This window comes from Olea europaea, unplaced genomic scaffold, assembly GCF_002742605.1.
Source record: "Olea europaea var. sylvestris unplaced genomic scaffold, O_europaea_v1 scaffold1953, whole genome shotgun sequence".
NCBI lineage: Eukaryota > Viridiplantae > Streptophyta > Magnoliopsida > Lamiales > Oleaceae > Olea > Olea europaea.
Genome location: NW_019237372.1, coordinates 69873 through 90294, shown reverse-complemented (window position 1 = coordinate 90294; position 20422 = coordinate 69873). Strand labels below are relative to the sequence as shown.

The following is a 20422-nucleotide window of genomic DNA, read 5'->3' as shown; positions in this document are numbered from 1 at the left end:
TCCAACACTGCACCAAAATTTGTACAATTTTGCACCAAATCTTACACTAAACTAAAAATAATCTCCAACTCATTACACCAAAAATTATTACAGCAATGTATCACAAACAAAGTGGTGTCAACATTCCATCAACACAACCAGATTCATCGATGTCGGAAGACCGCATGTCAACACAATCAACATCTCCTGGATTATCTTCGTTTTCTCTACATATAAACAAAGATAATGTTGACGAGACGTCTACTCAACGATCCATAGGAGTGAAAAAGTTAAAACTGAAAAGGAAAATGATGAAGAAAAACAAAATTGCTTGAATCCATTAAGCAAGAAAATCGGCTACTAGTCGAAGCTTTAAAAAAAAAGTTGTGAAGAAAGAAAACAGATGTACAAAATCTTAAAAAGAAAACTGGCAATGACAGAATATTGAGAGGAGAACAAAATAGTAATGAAAGATTTGAGTTTGATAACAGATCCGAACCTACATGAGTTCTTCCAAAATGAACAAGCAAGAATCATGCAAAAGAGAGCTCAACGAGGTAAAGGATCGGAAAGTTCATCTGGTTTGCTTGATAATTATTTTGATGACATTGAAGGATCGGGAAGTGATCTACCAAATTACTAAGCCACTCACTTGTTTTATGTATCGTTCATTGATGTTTGGATGTGGCTACTGTTGTAGTTTCGTTTTAGTTTTAAATAATAATGCATGTTTGCATTTTAAAACTTTTTGAGTACTTTTATATTAATTCGTTCATCTTTTATTATTGATTACGCGATTAAAATTTATTACAAATGGTGATCATCATCATCATCATCATCATCAACAACAACAACAACAACAACAACAACAACAACAACAATAATAATAATAATAATAATAATAATAATAATAATTAAATACTTAAATATGAATTAAAATTATTGCATTATGTAAAATGACATAAATACCCTTCATATCTACTTGGTCATACACGAAAAAGGGCAAAATGGACTATTATCACATTCGGTGCAAAATTGTGCATGTGAATTGTGTTGTATGAAATGGTTTCACGGGGTGCCTTTCTTCTTAGTACAGAAAGGGACACCGTGCGGCAGTAATCTGCTCTGCTATACTACTTTTCGCCTTTTCTTGGTCGCATCGGGATGAAAGAAATTTTGATTACAATTTTGTAGAAAGTTTACAACAGAGAATTTGAATACATTGAAAGTAAATTGAACACTAATTGATGAAAACTGAACATTACAATTGACGAAAGCAGAAAATTACAATTGCTGGTGCAGGGGCGGACACCAGTGAGTTTGAAAGATTTTTGAATGACTAATACATCCTATAATAGCATTCGGAAGAAAAACCTAAGTGACAGGAGTAGATGCTTAAAAGATGAAGAATCATACTAAACGTTTACTAATATCAGAGCCATTTTATAACTGAAATAACTATTACAATGGAAAGAAAATTACAACTCAAACTTGAACTAATATTTATAATGTGCTGCTAAACTTGGGCAAACTGCGGCTGCGATAGTGTCAAGGGGCTAAGTAAAGCTGCGGTCCTTGACATTCTCCCCTATTTGTTTTGGCGATGTCCTCGGTGCTATCAATGCATGATATACTTCAATTAATGGTTTGAAGGCTTCAAGATCCATTTCTCTTTCCCAAGTATTCTTCTCGCTATTGCATCCTACCCATTTGACCAAGTACTCTTGATGATCTTTTCTAGAAGCTCAGTGATTCGATGGTTAAGAATGACTTCAGCAACTTTCTTTCCAACTATCTTTAATTCAAACACAGGTTGTTTTGGCTCATTTCTAGTTGCGTCCTTCTTATCTACAAAGTATGGCTTCAACATACTAACATGAAAGACCTTGTGGATTTTACACCATGAAGGGAGTTCAACTCTGTATGCGACCCTTTCAATCCTCTTCACGATGGGTACTAGTCCAATGTATTTTGGCGCCAATCTTGAGTCCTTTTCTCTTGTTGGTTTGTAAACATTTCTGTCGGGAAGCTTAACCATTATCAGATCTCCAACATTGAATTCAATGAAACGACGCTTTAGATCTGCAGACTTTTTATACTGTTTTTGAGCTTTCTCAAGATAACTCCGAGCAAATTCAATATTTCGTTTCCACTATTGAGAAAAATTCTTCGCTTGAGGAGACTTGGTACTTCGTTCGATATCCACTGTATGAGGGAGTAACAGTTGCTGGCCAGTAAAAATTTCAAAAGGACTCTTATTGGTGAAAGAGCTCTTTTGGGCATTGAAGCAATCTGAGCCGCATCCAAAAGTTTTACCCAATTTTTCTGCTAAGTAGAGATAAAGTGCCAAAGATATTCTTCTAGCATTGAATTGAAGCATTCCGTCTGTCCGTTAGATTTTGGGTGAAAACTAGAACTCACGCTCAAAGTTGAACCAAGAAATTTGAACAACTCAGTCCAAAATATGCCAGTGAACTGAGGATCTCGATCATTGACAATGTCCTTAGGCAGTTCCCAGTGTTTGACAATATATTTGAAGAAGAGTTGAGCTATCTCTTTCGTAGATACATACTTAGGCGTTGCAATAAAAGTTGCGTATTTTGATAGACGGTCCACCACGACGATGATAGTGCTAAAATCCTCAACTTTTGGCAACCCAATAATATAGTCCATCGATACACTTTTGAATGGCTGGGTTGGGATGAAAAGGGGCTCCAGTAAGCCCACATTTTTCTAATGATCTGCCTTATCTTGCTGATAAATAAGACAGGTTTTTACATAGGTTGCAATATCATCCTGCATTTGTGTCCAGTAATATGCACGCTGTAGTAGTGCATAAGTGTGTTACTCTCCGAGATGCCCTGCCTAAATCGTGTAGTGGCATTCAGTAATTAGTGATTTCTTCAAATCTCCGCCCTTAGGAACATATAGACGGTCTCCCTTTGTCTTCACTAGTTCTCCATCAAGCTAGAACTGTCGGGTTTTACCTTACTTGATGAGGTCAACCAAATATTGAGTAGCCGGGTCCTTCTCTATAAGTGCCCGAATTTGGTCTCTTGTGTTCATGGTGACGGCGCTCTCTGAAAGAGCAGCCACGGAGTAAATGGTAGCCAAATCGGCCTGTCGACTAAGAGCATTAGCAACATGATTACTAGATCCAAGACGATACTCTAGCATAAAATTGAACTTTGAAAGAATTTCTTTCCAATGAGCTTGCTTGCTCGATAGTTTTGGTGGGGACATGAAGTGACTAACCGCAGTGTTATCTGTCTTCACAACAAATGGAGACCCAAGCAAATAGTGACGCCATCCTCTGAGACAATGGACTACTGTCAACAATTCCTTTTCATGCGCCGAGTAACGACTTTTTGTTTGGTTCAACTTCCGGCTCTCATATGCTATCGGATGTCTTTCTTGCATAAGGACCCCACCAAGTGCAAAATTTGAAGCATCCGTATGAACTTCTAGTGGTTTAGTCATATTCGGTAAGGCTAAAATCGGGTTCGTCCACATGGACTTTTTCAACCTTTCAAATGCAATTTGGCATTGGGACGACCAATCCCAATCCTTGTCCTTCTTTGTCAATTCAGTCTGTGGCAGTGCAATTTCTGAGTAGCCTTTCACAAATCTTCAATAGTAATTGCATAACCCATGAAATGAACGTACATCATGTACAATTTTTGGTGGTTGCCAATCTTTGAGGGCTGTAATCTTTTTCGAATCCATGCAGATTTTACCTTGTTCAATGATGTGACCCAAGAACTGATAGATGTCTGAGCAAATGAGCATTTAGATGGTTTGACATAGAGTTCATTCTCTCATAGTCGATTGAAAACTTGCCTCATATGTTGGACATGTTCCTTTACTATCTCGCTGTAGATTACTATGTTGTCCAAGTACACCACGACAAAATCATCTAAGAACCCATGAAGTACCTGATTCATTATAGTACAAAACGTTACTGGAGTGTTTGTCAAACCAAAAGACATCACTTTAAATTCAAAGGCTCCATATCTGGTTACCACCGTAGTCTTTGCTTCATCTCCCTCCTTGATCCGAACTTGCCAATATCCAGAAGATCAATTTTTGTGTAATACTTCGCTGGACTTAGTCGATCGAAGCAATCCACAACTAGTGAGATAGGATAGCTATTCTTTACAGTGATCTTGTTCAAGGTTTAATAGTCACAGCACATTTAAAGATAACCATCGGCCTTTTTCTGAAACAACACAGGAGCTCCGTATGGTGACTTCGCAGGCACAATGATTCCACTCTCCAATATTTCTCCCAATTGCTTCCTAAGCTCTTCAAGCTCAGGCTGAGACATACGGTATGGTGCTCTGGCGAGAGGTTTAGCACCTGGAATAAGTTCAATTCCATGATCAATCGTCTTTCTTGGTGGTAATTTCTTTAGTAATTCGTCAGACATGATGTCCTCAAATTCCCAAATAAGCCTTTTAATGGGTTTTGAAATAGGACCAGTCGCCTCTTCGATCTACTCTAATTGAAGAGTGCAAAAAAAGAAGGTTCATTTTTCTTAAAATCCTTACTAAATTACGTGGCTGAGATACTCTTCTTGCCCATCCTCTCAACTTGTGTAGGGATGACACGTGGCTTATTACCCATCATCATCAATGAATCGAAATACGGCAACACTGTTGTCTTAGTATCCCGAAGAAATTTCAATCCTATAATAAGCTTGAAATCATCCATCTGAACTGCAGATAAATTTGTCCTTCCTTCGAAAGGACCTGCTTTAATCAACACTGATTTCACCACTTCAACTATTGGTTGAGCTACGGAGTTGATTGCTTTGACTTTTCCACTATCCCTTTCCAGAGAAAGTCCAAGTCGCTCTACTTCGATACATACAAGGAAGTTGTGGGTAGCACCAGTATCTACCACAGCCCTGATTGACTTCCCGTTAATCTTCACATCAATGTATATTAAGTCTTTGACCCTACAAATTCGAGCCTTCGCTTCTTCCATCATTGCCTCTTTCGAGGGGACATCATCATTTTCAGCAACCTGATGCGACAATGTGTTACAACGATGTGAAAATGCTCCAACTACGTCCTCATCCTCTTCGGAGTTAGTCTTACCATGACAACTAGCCTGTGGGACCTTTTGCTTTGAACTTGACCCGCTACTTACTAGCTGACAATATGCATTCACCATCCATTTCTGATGACACTCCGACACCCGATGAGGTCCTTTGCATAAAAAGCACATCAATTTGGGAGTGGCATCAGTTCAGCCATCTGTTGCTTTTCTTTTGTTCGAGTTGTTACTATTGTTGTCGTTAAAATTTCCTTGACAGCATTTTGATAATTTTCCTGAAAGTCACGGATGCTTTGATAGGCTCCTCCCTTATTATAAGAGTTATGCTTTCCCTCATTTGGGTTCAAGCTGGGTTTGTAAGGTTTGTTACCACCTCCAATTGCTTGATTACTCCTTGAAGGTCGATCTTTTCTAAATTTCGTTTGGTAGTCGCTCAAGCATTCATCTACTACCATGGTCGTGCTCAAATCAGTAACCTTCTATCTTTGAAGTTCAGTACGTGTCCACGGTTTCAACCCTTCCATAAAGGTGAAAAGCTTATCATTTCTCGACATATCTCGAATATTCAGTATATGTCTTGAAAAGGCTTTCACATGCTCCTGATAGAGCTTGTATGTTTCAGGTCTCGAAGTGCACATCGAGCTTGATACTCGACATTTTTCGGGAAAAACTGCGATATTATCACTTCCTTGAGGAGATCCCAAGAATCTATTCAAACCCTGTTGACCTGAATGAAAGCATATTTGGTTTGCCACCACAGTTTTGCATCTCCACCTAGATACATGGTAGCTGTGGTTACCTTTCTAGCTTTGTGTTCGATTGAAGCTGCAAGAAAGTACTATTCCTTGTCAAACAAGAAGTTTTCGACTTCTTTTGCATTACGTGCTCCTCTGTAGGTACTCGGTTCAGGAATTCTGAGTCTAGGAGCATACTCAGGTACGGGAGCTTGCCCATTACCCACTGCACGTTGGAGTACTCGTAATTGAGCTTTTAACGCTTCCATTTCATCCTGTAGATCAAGAATGATTGTAGCAACTTCAGTCATTGCTGTGCAAGCCCTTTGGCTTTCATTCTATTGGATCTGTAATTTACGAATTTCGAATTCTGCCATCTCAACTTTTTCTTCGAGACCGTCCACGGCATAGCACAACCTAGTAGTTGTCTCATCAAGTGCATCCATGCGCTGTTTAGTAGTACTCTTATTTTGAGACTCTCTCACTTCAGTGATGTGGGATGTAATTAGATCCATAGCTTTTTTATCGAGGGTTGTGAGCCGCAGCTCTGATACCAACTTTTACGGGGTGCCTATCTTCTTGGTACAGAAAGGGACACCGTGCGGTAGTAGTCTGCTCCGCTAGACTACCTTCGGCCTTTTCTCGATCGCATCAAAACGAAAGAAAATTTGATTCCAATTTTGTAAAAAGCTTGCAACAGAGAATTTGAATACATTGAAAGTAATTTGAACATTGATTGATGAAAACTAAACATTACAATTGACGAAAGCAGAACATTACAATTGCTGGTGCAGGGGCGCGAACACCAGTGAGCTTGAAAGATTTTTGAATGGCTAATACCCCCTATAATAACTTCGAAAGAAAAATCTAAGTGATAGGAGTAGATGTTTAAAAGATGATAAATCATACTAAACATTTACTAATATCAGAGTTATTTTACAATTGAAGTAACTAATATAATGAAAAGAAAATTACAACTAAAACTTGAACTAATATTTACAATGTGCGGTCGAAGTTGGACAAATTGTGGCTGTGATAGTGTCAAGGGGCTAAATAAAGTTGCGGTTCTTGACAAATGGTCTTGACATGCAACATTATTCAAGACCATTTTATGCAACACTATTCACTTGTGTCATTTTGCACCAAATGGAAAATGGTAAAATTCGGTGAAAAATAGTTGAAGGGTTGGAGTTGCCCTTAGAAAATGCATTTTTCAATTTTCTTTGTAATTTTATTTTATTAAATAAATTCGAAATTCGATTCCGTTTGTTGTGGATTAATTCTAAAGATTAAGGATTTTAATAATTGTTTTAAATAAGTGGTGGAAGCCTTAATGACACTTAATTGTTTGATTATAATAAAAATCATTGAGAAATTTAAATATAAGACCACATCATTCATTTAATAAAATTTATAAAATGTAATCGTCTAAATTAGTGTTCTAATATTACTGGTGATAAATAATATTATTCTTAAATGATGGAATCATTTCAATGTAATGACACAAGGCTATTTAATTTGACGTATCAAATATAGTTACTTATACTAGTATTATAACACTGCTAAGACTAAGCTCATGTTTGAGTCCCATTATTTAAAATTTAGTTTTCTCTAAACTTATTTTCAATCACATTTTCTTTCAAAAAAATAATTTTACATGTAAGTCCAAATCTTTTCTTACTTTCTTATCGCACATTCTCCAAAAAATCGTTATTATAAAATCTATTCTGAAAAAAGGGTTCAAACAAACTCTGACTAGGAATATATATTAATTATATTCCTAAATCGGGGAAATCGAGAAGAAAATCTTTAGGAATGAGGCAGGCCCGGTCCTGAGACGAGGCCAATGAGGTCCGCGCCTCAGACCCAAGACCTTAGGGGGCCTCATTTTTGGTCTAATTTTTTTTTTAATACAATTTTAGCAGGCCCAAATGTGAAATGCCCAATCCAAAACTAATTATCCAACAATCCATTTATCCTTAAATCTCAACCAAACTTATATATCCATAATCCAAATCCAATAACCACAACAATCCATTTATAATTTACCCAAAATCTGAAAAATCAAATACGTATATGCTGCCGGCTGCTCATCCTGCTGTGTCGTCTCCGTTGCTCCGACTGCGACAGTCCGACTCTCCATGACCACAACTCTGTCTCTGGTCTCCACCGTCAGGTCAATCCACTGTCCATTTGGCCATTACCATTCAGTTTGGCCTCATTTTCATCACTTTCATTTGTCTTTAGATTGACCTCTTTCCCTTTGCCTTCAAGCCCTAGGGTCTTTGCCAAAACTGCCTTTTTGTGGATGTGGGGTGTGGGCTGTGTGGAACTGTGGATCAATTTCCTTGCCAACTATGAATCCAATCTCTTTTTTCTGTTTGTCACTACGGCACTACCTAAGCAAGCAGATGTGTTGGGCTAATGGAAATATGAGAGTTTGAATGGTTAGGACATGAGCAAGTAATAATGCAATATACATTTTAGCTGCTGCAATTCTAATTTGAATGTTTGAATGGTAAGGATCAATGACAAACTTCTAAAAGAATTAACACAATATTCTTGAAGTGTTTTTAACCTTATAATTTAGGTATCACATGGGTAGTATGCTGTATGAACATATTTTAAATAATTTTTACTTTGTTATATCTGTTTTTATTTTGTACAATCATAGCGTGAATTTTAATTCTTTACTTTCAGCTGATGTAGTCTTTGGAATGGTCAGTAAATGGTATGAAGATATCCTCATCCAACCCTGGGGCCTTCTATAAATTTTAATCATTGTGGAAAATTATTGGCTTCAGTTTGTTACTTGACTAGAAAACTATGTATTATCTTTATGGATCATACTGATCAATCAAGTGAAATTGGGTGTCTTGTTTCTCTACTAGCGTCTTATGTCAAGCTTTAAGTTTTTTCCCTCTTTATGAGTGGATGGACTTTCTCGTGGTGGGGAAAGTAGCTCAAGCTATACCCCTCCTTGATTGATTTTTAAACAATGTTTTTCCCCAAAAAATGGCCACCAAACAGGGGCTTAGTGCAAAAAAGTTTCTGCATTTGTGGATAAGAAGATAAATTTATACTACAAGAAAAAAGCCTTGAATGATTTCAAAATTTCTATGAGTTATAGTTGAACCAGACAATTTCAACCTTTTAAGATCTGAAGCTTACAAGGCTTGATAAGCTTTGGGACAATATAAGGGTCAGTTGATGTAGTATTTGGAGCAATATAAGGGTCAGTTGTGGCTCATGAGCTTGAGAATGACCTTGGAAAGGGTAAAATTTTCAGATCTTAATTTAAAAGGATTATGAATGATACTCATTCTTCACTTGCAGTGTTCAAATTCTCTTTCTCCCTCACTACCTTTGGTTTTTCACATGCAGGTGGTCATGAACTTAGTCTAAGCACTGGCAAAATACCAGGAAGAAGACTGAAAAGTATAACTACTTATTTTCTTAAGTTTTAGAGCATGTTTAGAAAAAGTATAACTACTTATTTCATTAAGTTATATAACTACTTGTTATTTCATTACATGTTTCTTTTTGCTATGTTACAGCATCGTTGACACAATCCAAACATTTCTTCAAATTGTGATCAGCTTACCACCAATTCAGAAAAAGGGATCATTCTCAAAGGTGTAATTCCAAAATTTTCATCAAAATTCCACTTCTCAGGCTAGCAATGACTTGCCCTAAGTAGCTATGTTAGAGATTGGAAATGTTTGCAGCTTGGTCAGTTTATATGATTGCTTATTGTAGGATGAACAATTGCACAGACGTACATAGTAACAATATTGGAAAATATAATTGTGAGATGATTGGTGCTACAGCTTTAAGGTTGCAAACCCGAGTGCAGGTTGTCGTAAGTAGTAAACTCGGAAGTCCAAGGTCAAACCACAGGGAATTGGAAGGAAATAAACTATTCTATGAGTGGTAAATGGTTGGGGGAAATACGATAGAGAAGAACACTAGAGCGTCAGGGATTCACTTCGAATAAATGGGTAGAAATTACTCTTGATATTTTATTCAACTCATATGGAATATGGAAGATAAAATATTGATTGCAAATATACTGAAAGATAGATCTTGATAATTGTTTGAGAGAATATGTCAAAATAAGTTGCTGGTATGTAAAGATCATCTAAGCATTTATTGTACCAAAATTGTCAACAATAAATCAAAGTCTTTAACAAACCAAAATAATTTGTAGAACATATACGTCAACCAAGAAGAAGATGAACATTGAAGAACAAAATAAAAGATCAAAGACAATACTATGTATTCACCAAAGTTTCACCCCTAACTCTAGCTAATGGTTTAGAAAGACATATTGAAATGTTACAAAGAAAATGAAGGAAAGTAGAATATGATGAAGAGGAATTGATGCTCTAAAAATCGTGGCCAAGGTCCCCTTCTATAGGCAAAGGAACATCCAAAATGCAAGTGGACAATGCAATTTGTTTCTGTCCAGCTTCAAGACAGCTTGAACATGAAATTTGATGCCAATTTTCAGATACTTTGTGCATTGAATTTGGACTTATGATCAATAGATAAATTATTGCCACTTGAGTTAGCTTCCATTGGTGCAAATATCAGGTTCATTGGATCTATATAACTCCAGATATGACAAAAACAATGAGTACTGCTTGACAGGTAGAAAAGATATATCCGGTAGGTAACAAGATAGACTTTGCACTGTAATTTTGGCTTCCTTGTGATATGAATTTGACTTCATACTAAACATGAATGTTGTAGAAACATGCCTTATCTTTCCAACCCAACTTGAATCACCTCAGTTCAATGTTTGCAGCTCAAGTTATGATCATTTTACCGATAGCTACTTCTTGCTTGAGACAGTCACTATTCTTGACTTTTCAACATTATTTTCCTCCACTTGCTCCACTTGTTCTAAATTGGAAATACATGTGAAATATATCAAATAGATACTCTTTCAAATGTATAATACTTATGCCGACATGTATGTAAATACGTATTTCAATTAATTGCATTTTTAACCATGTATTTGTGGAAATTGAATTTACAGCAAGAGAATTGAAATTAGATACTAATATTAGTGTTTTTAAACAAAGTGAATGTAAAATGTCTTGTAAATGATATATCTTTGAAACACTTTTAGACACTAATCACACTCCCCAACCAAGATATTGCTAGTCTCTAGCAATAAAAATTCAAAAATAGTTCAAATGAAATTGCCTTAGGATTTGAAATTGCTTATCAAAATTCTTCTAAGGTTTGTTACCAAAACATAGTCTAACTTGTTCAATGCTCAACCAACGTGTGTGTGTGTAATCAATTCAATCAATTACATACTTTTTCAAATTGGATTCATCCCAACCCTCAACGGTCAATTGTTTCTCTCTTCTCTCGTTGGATGCACACCCCAAACTTGATTTTGTAATTATTTTCCCGAGGTGTGATTTATGGTTAAATTTATATACTATTACTCATCCTCTCTAGTTTGGTTAGATTTTACTAATTGTAGCTCAACACATCAATAAATGAGGATTCTCATTAATTTTAACTGATTCAACCTCCAAGAATCAACTAAACTACTAATCCCTTATCAAAGGTCTAATTCTCTAAAATAAGTGTTTGGGATTTAATCAAGGCATGTAGTGCGTCTTCTATTTCCTGCATCTGTTTTTTTCAAGTTTGCCATGCATATTCTGTTTCATGCACTAGCCTGATTTCTTTATATATATATATATATAAAATTATCCTCATTGGGCTCTTTTAGGGTAGCTTCACAACATGTCAGTTTTTTCATTCTATGCAATGATTAGTGCAATGCCCCTCATTAAACACTTATTCTCAAAAATCGGTCTTTAACTTAAGATTTTCACCTAATTATCATCTCATTGGTCTTAAGAAATCCACACAAAATTTAACACATGGAATCCACATCTATCTCAATGTCTCCCTACAACAGCTCAACCACCCCAAACTATCCTCAAATTGGTTTAGTATGATTTTTTTTTGTCATATTTAATTCTACATTTTATATCCATTGATCCAATCTAAATAATATGTGATTTTCATGATTATTGTGCTCAATGTAAATCAATCTAACATGAATAAGCTTAAAATAAATCAGAGCAACATCCCCTAGTTACAATAATATAAAAACAATTTCAAATATTATCATCGGTCGGTAAGAACTTTTTATTTTTTGAACTTTTTGATTCCTTTCTGCCCAACCTAAATGAAACATTGTCCTCAATGTAAAGATAAAATGTGCAAAATATATGAAGGACAGTAAGTTGCAAAATTTTGAACAAAGGGGCGGGTTTTGAGCTTTACCTGCAAAGTTTGCATAAACTTAGCCTAAATGAATCTTCAATTTCATTAGTGAAAAAAAATGACAATAAAAGAAACACACCTAAAACAAACACACAACATTATAAAATTAAAAATAAACCTACAAAATAAAGCAATGAGAAAAGGATATCAATCTTTAGGATCATGTAAAGCAATGGACTCTTCTAATCTAGAGAAATTCTTAAAAATGGTTTCAAACGATATTCATTAACTTTAAAAATATTTTCATTACTTGGATTTTCTATTTCTACAACTCCATGTGGGTAAACAGTTTTGACAATGAAAAGACCAGTCCACTTGGAGCGTAATTTTCCAGGAAATAAATGTAACCTTGAGTTGTATAAAAGAACTTTTTGGGAAGGCTCAAAAGTTTTTCTAACAATGTTTATATCATGGAATACCTTCATTCTTTCCTTGTAAATTCGAGAGTTCTCATAAGTTTCATTCCTGATTTCTTCCAAATCATTTAGTTGAAGTTTCCTAAGTGAACCTACCTCATCTAAACTGAAATTAAACATTTAAATAGCCCAAAATGCTTTGTGTTCCAATTCAACAGGTAAATGACAAGGATTTCCAAAAATAAGTCGATAAGGTGACATACCAAGGGTTGTTTTGAAAGTTGTACGATAAGCCCAAAGAACATCAGTTAATCGTAAAGACCAATCTTTTCTATTTGGATTCACTGTTTTTTCCAAAATGCATTTAATCTCTCTATTTGCAAGTTCAGCTTGACCACTATTGTTTGGGTGATAAGGAGTAGACACTTTATGAGTAATCCCATATTTTTTTTCATTAGGGCATTAAAATGTTTATTACAGAAGTGTAAACCCCCATCGCTTATAATGGCTCGCGGTATTTCAAATCTTGACAAAATATTTTCTTTCAAAAATTTCAAAAGAATTTTGTGATAATTGTGCTTACAAGGAATTGTATCTACCCATTTAGAAGCATAATCAACTCCCACCAAGATGTATAAATAACCAAAAGATGATAGGAATGGACCCATGAAATCGATACCCCAACAATCAAATATTTCAATAACTAGTATGGGTGTCAGTGGCATCATATTTCTACGACTTATCCCACCTAATTTTTGACAACATTCACAAACTTTACAAAATTCATATGTATCTTTGAAAAGAGTTGGCCAATAAAATCTAGACTGCAAGATTTTTGCAGCAGTTTTCTTAGAAGAAAAGTGACCACCACATGCTTTAGAATGGCGAAAGGCAATTATCTTTTGGATTTCATTATTTGGCACACATATTCTTATTATTTGGTCTGGACAATATTTGAACAGGTGAGGATCATCCCAAAAGAAAATTCTTACCTCCTAGAAGAATTTCTTTTTGTCTTGGGCATTCCAATGAGATGGTATTTGACTTGTCACAAGAAAATTAGCAATATCAGCAAACCAAGGCAAGTCAGAAACACTAAAAAGTTGTTCATCAGGGAAAGTATCCTTGATTGATGTTGTTTCAAACGATTCATCACAAGTAAGCCTGGACAAGTGATCAGCTACAACATTCTCTACTCCTTTCTTTTCTCGAATGGTGATGTCAAATTCTTGGAGTAAAAGAATCTACCCAATCAACCTAGGTTTGGCATCTTTCTTAAAGAGAAGATATTTTAAAGCTGCATGATCACTAAAAATAACAATTGGTGAACCAACAAGATATGATTGAAATTTGTCCAAAGCAAACACTACAGCAAGCAATTCTTTTTCAGTGGTGGAATAATTCATTTGAGCATTATTTAGAGTTTTACTTACATAGTAAATGACATGAGGTTTCTTATCTTTTCTTTGGCCTAATACAGCTCCAACAGCATAATCATTAGCATCACACATGATTTCAAAAGGTAAATTCCAATCTGGAGATTGCATGATAGGAGCACAAGTAAGCATGTTCTTAAGTTTAACAAAAGCTTCTTGACAAGACTTAATCCATTCAAAAGGCATGTCTTTAGATAAGAGATTATACAATGGTTTAGATATGGCAATAAAGTCTTTGATAAATCTTCTATAAAAACCAGCATGTCCTAAAAAAGATCTTACCTCTTTAACACTATGTGGAGTAGGCAAATTAGAAATCAATTCAGTTTTAGATTTGTCTACCTCAATTTCGTTAGGTGATACAATATGACCAAGTACGATGCCCTTAGTAACCATAAAATGATATTTTTCCCAGTTGAGCACAAGATTCTTTTCTTCACACCTAACTAAAACTTTTTGCAAGTTCGTTAAACAATCATCAAATGAATCCCCAAAAACAGTAAAATCATCCATGAAAACTTCCAAAGATCTTTCAATCATGTCGCTAAAAATACTAAGCATGCATCTTTGAAATGTAGCTGGTGCGTTACATAATCCAAAAGGCATTCTTCGATAAACAAAAGTACCAAAGGGACATGTGAAAGTGGTCTTTTCTTGGTCCTCAGGTGAAATTTCAATTTGGTTATATCCAGAATATCCATCTAGAAAACAATAAGATTCATGTCCTGCCACTCTTTCCAACATCTGATCCATAAAAGTTATGATCCATAAAAGGTAAAGGAAAATGATCTTTCCTAGTCATTGAGTCGAGTTTCCTATAGTTGATACACATGCGCCAACCAGTAACAGTTCTAATCGATATTAACTCATTTTCTTCATTTTGGACTACAGTAACACCAGATTTTTTTGGTACAACTTGGGTTGGACTTACCCATCTACTATCAGAAATAGAATAAATGATTTCATATCTAAGAGTTTAATGACTTCATTTCTTACCACCTCTTTTAAAACAGGATTAAGCCTTCGTTGCATTTCTCTTGTAGGTTTAGCATATTCCTCCAAATAAATCTTATGTGTGCAAATCAAAGGACTAATCCCCTTTATATCAGCTATGGTCCATCTTTAAACATTTTTATGCATTTTTAGAGTTTGTAACAACTTACCTTCTTGGTGCGCATCAAGTTGGGAAGAAATTATTATCGGAAAAGTTTCATCTTCACCCAAAAATGAGTATTTCAGATTAGATGGTAATGGCTTCAAGTCGAGCTTTGGCATTTAAACACTTGAAATCATGGATATATTGGACTATTGTGATAATTTTTCAGATTTTGATTTCCAATCATTTGTCTTTTTCTCATGAAAAGAATTCAACAAAGAAATTATATGCGAATTTTCAGAATTATCGTTAAATTCAAATTCTAGCGCATCAGATGAAGATGTAGCGATAAAATGATCATCAACAAATTTTTTAATAAAATCTACTTCATGCAAATCATCTTTATCTCCACGTTGCTTGCAAATGTTAAAAACATTCATTTCAACGGTCATATTTCCAAAAGAGAGTTTCAAGATACCATTTCTACAATTTATCAACGCATTTGAAGTAGCAAGAAAGGGACATCCTAAAATGACAGATATTTGTGCATTTGAATTTAAAACATGATATGTGTCCAAAACTATAAAATCAACAGGATAATAGAATTTATCAATTTGAACTAGAACATCCTCTACAAACCCTCTTAAAACTTTTACTGAACGATCAGCAAGTTGAAGTGTTGTTGCTGTTGGTTTAAGCTCTCCCAAACCAAGTTGCTCATACACAGAAAAGGTAATAGATTAACACTATTACCAAGATCAAGCAAAGCACGCTCTATCCTATTATTTGCAATCACACAAGAAAATTGTTGGACAACCAGGATCTTTGAATTTAGGTGGAGTGTTTTGTTGAATGATTGAGTTCATATTCTCTGTTAAAAATGCTTTTTGTTGAAAATTAAGTTTCCTCTTGACAGTACACAAGTCTTTTAAAAATTTTACATATGAAGAAACTTGTTTGATTGCATGCAGTAATGGTATGTTAATTTTGACTTGTTTGTAAAGTTCAAAAATTTCAAAATTATGGTTGAGTTTTGAAATTGGTTACAACCGTTGAGGAAATGGAGCTGGAATTGGACATTTTTCAACAATAGGTTCAGAAATAATTTTTTCCTCACTTTTGAAAACGTCATTTTCTTGCTTTAAAGTCCCATCTGATTTTAGTTCTTTTGAAGGGACGGTTTTGTCAATAATTTTTTCACTACGAAGAGTCGTGATAGAGTTGACATGTTCTTGTTGACTTTTAGAGGAACTAGAAGCATTTACATTAAATTGCCCGAAAGGATTTGGTTGAGGTTGAGCAGGAAATCTTGAGAACGCAAAGAAGAGGTCAATGAAGAAAGTGTGTTATTGATTTCATTGATGGCTTGTGAAATTTGATTATTAATATTTGTTTGTCCTTGCATAAAAGACTGCAATGTTTCCTCAAGAGTCTTTGATTGTGGTGGTGGAAAAGAAGGAAATTTTGAAAGCCCTTGAGGTTGTGATATATGAACACGATTATCATCTCTTCAACTAAAGTTGGGACGATTTCTCCATTGTTGATTATATGTTTCTGAGTATGGAGAAAGAAAAGGCTTTTTGAAAGTGTTCATAGCATTGGCTTGATCATGTAAAACTTCTTTGAAAACTGGGATGTTAGGACACTCATGCGTAAGATGACCAAAAGTTTCACAAATGCTGCAAATTTCATCATTTTGCATGGGTTTAACTTCCTTTACTTTCCATAATTCCATAGCTTACCTTCAGATCATCATCTTGACTCAATTGATATTTTCCTCCTCTAGAACTAGCAAGACTAGATCTGATTGAGTTTTTGATTGGTTTTACTGTTTGCCAAGATTGAGAATTTTCAGCTAGATGATCTAGAAACTCTAAAGCTTCAACTGGATCTTTATCTAAAAATTCACTATTGCACATCGTTTTTACAAATTGTTTTGTTTCAGGAGTTAGACCCTCATAAAAGAAACTTATAGTACGCCATTTTTCAAAACCATGATGTGGGCATGTATTTAAACAAATCTTTAAATCTTTCTAAACATTGAAAGTACGCTTCATTGGGTTTTTGAGAAAAATTTTGGATTTGTCTTTTCAAAGCATTAGTTTTATGTGTTGGAAAGAATTTCTTCAAAAACTCACTTTGCATTTCTTGCCATGTGCGAATCGACCTAAGTTTTAAAGAGTTAAGCCAAGTTTTTGCTTTATCTTTTAGAGAAAAATGAAACAATTTCAACTTAACAATTTCATTGGGACAAGTTTGATCGTTAAATGTGGCACATATTTCCTCAAATTCTTTAAGATGCAAATATGGACTTTCGGATTCTAAGCCATGAAAATTAGGAAGTAATGGGATCATACCCGGCTTGAATCGAAAATTATTAGCATTAAGACGAAAAATGAAACATGAAGGAGCAGAATTTCGAGGAGGTTGCAAGTAATCACGCATGGTTCGTGCTTGTTGGTTTTCATTTTCATCGTGTACGCTTTCATTATGAGCCATGGTGGAAGATGTGAGTGAGTGTTGAGGTGAATCAAATAAATTACTAAAGAAAATTTTACAGTTATTTTTAACTAAATGATGAGAATTAAATTCAAGATACCAATATGACATAAAATAGCATAAAATAGAAGTAAAGAACAAAAATTAGGTGGCACAACCAACCATATAATAAAGAAACGGCAAATCGGGAGGCTTGGCCTTCCCTTTAAAGAAAGAAAATATACAGAAAATAAAAAACAAAATAGGCTTGGCCTTCCTTTAAAGTAAAATAACTAAAGTAGAAAAATGAACGAGTGTACTGATTTATGAAGATTATGAAAGAGAAGAAAACCTCACAAAAAGTAGCAAAAAATAATCGTTGACGCAAATCCCCGGCAACGGCGCCAAAAACTTGCTACAACTTTAAGGTTGCAAACCCAAGTGCAGGTTGTCACAAGTAGTAAACTCGAAAGTCCGAGGTCGAACCACAATGAATTGGAAGGAAATAAACTATTCTATGAGTGGTAAATGGTTGGTGAAAATACGATAGAGAAGAACACTAGAGCGTCGGGGATTCACTTCGGATAAATGGGTAGAAATTACTCTTGATCTTTTATTCAACTCATATGGAATATGGAAGATAAAACATTGATCGCAAATATACTAAAAGATAGATCTTGATAATTGTTTGAGAGATTATGTCAAAATAAGTTGTTGGTATGTAGAGATCATCTAAACATTTATTGTGTCAAAATTGTCAACAATAAATCAAAGTCTTTAACAAACCAAAACCATTTGTAGAACATATACTTCAACCAAGTAAGAAGATGAATATTGAAGAACAAAATGAAAGATCAAAGACAATACTATGCATTCACCAAAGTTTCACCCTTAGCTCTAGCTAATGGTTTAGAAAGACATATTGAAATGTTACAAAGAAAATAAAGGAAACTAGAATATGATGGAGAGAAATTGATGCTCTAAAAATCATGGCCAAGGTCCCCTTTTATAGGCAAAGGAACATCCAAAATGCAAGTGAACAGTGCAACTTATTTCTGTCTAGCTTCAAGACAGCTGGAACATGAAATTTGATGCCAATTTTAAGATACTTTTTGCATCGAATTTGGACTTATGATCAACAGATAAATTATTTCTACTTGAGTTAGATTTCCATTGGTGCAAATATCAGGTTCATTGGATCTATATAATTCTAGATATGATAAAAACAATGAGTACTGCTTCACAGGTAGAAAAGTTGTATCCGGTAGGTAACAAGCTAGACTTTACACGATAATTTTGGCTACCGTTTGATACGAATTTGACTTCTTGCAAAGCATGAAAGTTGTAGAAACATGCCTTATTTTTCCAACCCAACTTGAATCACCTCAGTTCAATGTCTGAAGCTAAAGTTATGATCATTTTACCGACAACTGCTTCGTGCTTGAGACAGTCACTATTCTTGACTTTTCAACATTATTTTCCTCCACTTGCTCCACTTGTTCTAAATTGGAAATACATGTGAAATACATCAAATAGACACTCGTTCAAATGTATAATACTCATGCCGACATGTATGTAAATACATATTTCAATTGATTACATTTTTAATCATGTATTTATGGAAATTGAATTTACAGCTAGAGAATTAAAATTAGAGACTAACATTAGTGTTTTTAAACAAAGTGAATGTAAAATGCCTTGTAAGTGATATATTTTTGAAGCACTTTTAGACACTAATCAATTGGGATACTTTGTAATTGTTTTTTAGGCAAATCATTGACATTAGATATACACTCCTACACTATGCCTCCTAAATATGAGCCTGGTGCTCAAAAGAGGAAAAGGAAACGAAATGAAAATGCATTAATTCAAAGTCAAGCAGAGGATATTAACAAGTACTTCAAAAGCAACAATGTGAATCCATTGAACGGGGATGAAGTAGAGATTCAACATGTCCATATTAATGAAGTAGATGATAAGGATGAAGAAGTGAGTTAATATGCCGATGTTAACGAAAGATGATAAGGAAGAAGAAGTGATGAAACCCGTCTCTAATAATGAAGAAGATGATAAGGAAGAAGAGGGTTGTTTTTCTCTAAATTTGGATGATCCCGGGAATTGGAAAATCATTGATCAAAGAACAAGGGATTACTTAGTTGAAAGGAGTCGAAAAAGAGTTGATGACATCTCGTTTCCGAAAGACTATACGAATAGACATTTTGATTCTTCACAATATAAGCGATTGCTACCAAATGGACAAACAGTTGATAGAAGATGGCTAGTATATTCGATGTCCATGGACAAGATCTTCTGCTTTTGGTGCTAGCTGTTTAAAATACCAATAAATGTGACCAAAGTTGGTCAACTAGGTAATGATGGATTCAAAGATTGGCATAATTTGCATCGGTCTATTAAAAGTCATGAAGGAAATGAGGAGCATTTACGTTGCATGATTGGCTGGATTGAATTGGAAAATAGACTTCGAACAAAAACTACAATTGATAAAAGAGTTGAATTGTTGATTGATGCTGAAAGAGAACATTGGAGACATGTATTAACAAGGATAATCGTTATTGTGAAAAGACTTGACAAAAACACCTTGCCATTTCGAAGAGATGATGAGAGCTTACATGTTGAGAACAATGGCTTATTTTTACAAATGGTGAAAATGGTTAGTGAATTTGATCCAATAATGCAAGAGCACCTTCGACGGGCTAAAGCAAGAGAGATTCAATATATGTATCTTGGAAAAAAAAATTCAAAATGAGTTGATACTGTTGTTAGCTAATGAGTTGAGAAGTTCAGTTATCAAGAAAGTTAAATATGCAAAATATTTCGCAGTTATATTTGATTGTAATCCAGATGCAAGTCACGAGGAGAAAATGTCTTTAATTGTACGATTTGTAGATGAATCGGTAAACTTACCTACAGTTGAAGAACATTGGCTCGAATTTTTAAAGG

The 20422-nt window shown here is 34.8% G+C and overlaps 1 long non-coding RNA gene and 1 pseudogene across 1 annotated transcript; one reads left to right on the top strand and one right to left on the bottom strand.

The window, feature by feature from the left end:
* The first annotated feature begins 7765 nt into the window (after positions 1-7765).
* Positions 7766-9443, top strand: LOC111379222. The gene is made up of 3 exons (XR_002700029.1): positions 7766-9050; positions 9159-9212; positions 9332-9443. It is a non-coding gene; the product is annotated as an uncharacterized LOC111379222 (long non-coding RNA).
* Positions 9444-12273: 2830 nt separating this feature from the next.
* Positions 12274-17428, bottom strand: LOC111379218 (annotated as a pseudogene).
* Positions 17429-20422: the final 2994 nt, after the last annotated feature.